Raw genomic sequence first — 2951 nt, 5'->3', positions numbered from 1 at the left:
TGGACGGGTGCAGGGTTAAATCGAGATAACGCTGCTAAATTCGACCTAAACTCATAGAGTAGACCAGGCCTAAGTAAAAACCATGGCCACTATGAAAACTATATGCTGCATCTAACCCGAGTCTCAATGGAAAAAGAAAAGGAGTACTTGTGGCACCTTAGAGACTAACCAATTTATTCGTGAATGAAAGCTTATGCTCAAATAAATTGGTTAGTCTCTAAGGTGCCACAAGTACTCCTTTTCTTTTTGCGAATACAGATTGACACGGCTGTTACTCTGAAAAGAGTCTCAATGGGTGAATTATAAAGAAGATTCAAAATGGCACTTATTTTTTTCATGCTTCTTGCACAGCAGGCAGTCATATTAGCTCTTTTTCACTTCATTATTGGCGGCTCAATTAGTTATTTCATTTCAGATACGAAAACAATCCTCAGAGAAGGATTTTTTTCAAAGTTGAGCCTCCAGTTCATGAATTGTAGTCTACAAATCCATTGAAATCAAATGCAGATGCTGTTATTGCAGAAGACTATGCTATTACCTCACATATGTAAGTTTTGTCCTCTTTCCAACAAAGGGGTAAAGCTAGTCCAAGATTTGTTTTAATACAGCTTTTAATATTTTAACATTTTTGGCCCTTGTTTTCAGCTAGTCTACATGATGTTTTAAAAGTAAATGGCATGACTAGTTATTTCTGAACATTTGGAAGTCTCTAAAACCACATTGGATCCATCATATAAAGAATTCATTTTTCACCCATGAGATAACTTCTTTGTAAGTGGAGGTAACTAGAACTGCAATAGGCTGGAAGAATTCGGACCTTCATTCTATTCTCCATTTTAAAACCAGAACCTTGCTATAAATGACTCAATTCTATTAAAAGCAAAAGCAAAAAAGTGGAGCTGCAGTGAGTTATGTGGAATTAATTTTGCTTTATTGTCATGTAGACCTCATAAACCTCTTGTAGTTTATGATGCCACAAGAAGACGTCTAAGGAGTGATTTCCTTGCAAATGACTGCAGTCTGTTTTCTGTATTCGTTGGGTCAACACTTTTAGGGTCTCATCTAGAAGAGCATTGAGCACCCTCAATTCCTAATGAAGTCAAGGGGAGTGAAGGGTGCTCAGCCACATTGGGACATTTGAAGTGCAAGACCTGTTTGTGTCTGTGTACAGTGCTCTCCTGATTCAACGCAGCTTGGTGATAGTGATATTAGTCTGATGTTTGAGAAAAAGGGAAAATAGCCCCTCTACTGAATTGTTTCTATTTGAGTTGCTGATTCACTACACAGCCTTGCTGTAGATGGTAATAAAATAACATTTCAGACATGGAAACATAGGCAGAGCAGACCTGAACAGCAGTGGGATAAGGATTTCTCCCTAGCAGTAAATGGACCTTAAATTAATATGAAAAATAACAAAGGTGCAGCTATCCAAGCTGCCTTGCTGCACTGATAACTTATCTCTCCACAGTCTCTCCTGAAAGCTCTCCTGTGCAGAGCACACCCCATGAAGGCCAGGAGAAACCACAAGTGGTGGCAAAAATTGTTTATTTGCAGAATCTTTAGATTCTAGGTGTTAAATGTCACAGAAGGGCAGTTTGACTCCTCAGTTGGGGAGGGCCATTCTGAAACCTTAGATTACCTTAGAACCATCTTGAAGGAGTGAAGGAATGAAAATAACACCTTTGCCAAATAAGACAGCTGGATGTTCATACAGAACTGAGAACTGAGACCCTGGCCCCTATGGAGACTCAATAAGTTACAGACCGATTGGACTCTCAGTGACTGGGATTCAACTATGGTGCAGTGTGAGAAACTTGCTCATGGATAGATGTAGAGCCTTAAGAGGCGGTGATGTGTTATTTGTGACTCTCAATTGGAAGGGGGAGTTAGCAATAAACCACAAAAGGAAAAGAAAAACATTCTTAACTTAATGAGAGTTGTGTGAATTTAATGTTGGTGAAAAGGGGCAGCTTGCCAAGACAGTCTCCTCTTTGTTCTCCCAGAATGGGAGGTACATAGGCAGCAGCTGGATGATGAGATCTTTTATGCTGCTCTCTCAATGCACTTTAACCCTGACTTAGAAGGGCAATGAATCGTTGTGAGAGGATAGGTTTCAGAGTGGTAGCCATGTTAGTCGGTATCAGCAAAAACAACGAGGAGTACTTGTGGCACCTTAGAGACTAACAAATTTATTTGGGCATAAGCTTTTGTGGGCATAAACTAAAACCCACTTCATCAGATTGTTAGTCTCTAAGGTGCCACAAGTACTCCTTGTTGTTTTTGTGAGAGGATAATTTAGTTTCCCAGTCTGTAGCTTCTGCACTGAGGGAATAGTTCAGTAACAACAGACCAAACCAAATCACACCAGGGTATAAATTTAGTTTTATTTGTGGTAGGATTCCGTTTCGTATGGACACTTATCTACTGAATACTGACTGAAACCATCTCGCTGATTTCAGTATTGTCCTTACTACTAACCTGGGCTGGATTTTACCAGAGACTTAGAAATAAAAGGCCCAGCAACCCCATATGAATCTTCTGCACCATCCCCAACCAAAAACTTTTCATTTCGAAATATCCAAATGCTTCAAAAGACTCATTTTATGGCAGTTGACCTCTAGATAAGTCATTAAAGTGAAGGGCCTGATTCTCATCTCATTTGATATCTCCCTCCCTCCCGTGTAATTCCATTGGCTTTAATGGAATTTCTTCTGAATTACACTGGAAATGGAAAAACAGGAGTTAAAATGTGTAAAAAATGTGTAAAATCTTTGGGCCAGCTCCTCAGCTGGTATGAATTGGTGTAGCTTCAATGACTTTAATGATTTCATGGGAGCTATGCCATTTTAACCTACTGGGATCTGGCCTCCTGTCCTGGATACTATCATTTTTATTGTTTTTAATACTTTTGTTTGGCTTTTTAAATTTTTTTTAAAGAGGTTCTCTGTTAA

This window comes from Eretmochelys imbricata, chromosome 2 (genome assembly GCF_965152235.1).
Source record: "Eretmochelys imbricata isolate rEreImb1 chromosome 2, rEreImb1.hap1, whole genome shotgun sequence".
NCBI classification, from domain to species: Eukaryota; Metazoa; Chordata; order Testudines; family Cheloniidae; genus Eretmochelys; species Eretmochelys imbricata.
The sequence above is the reverse complement of the archived record's forward strand: the minus strand, read 5'-3'. Positions refer to the sequence as shown.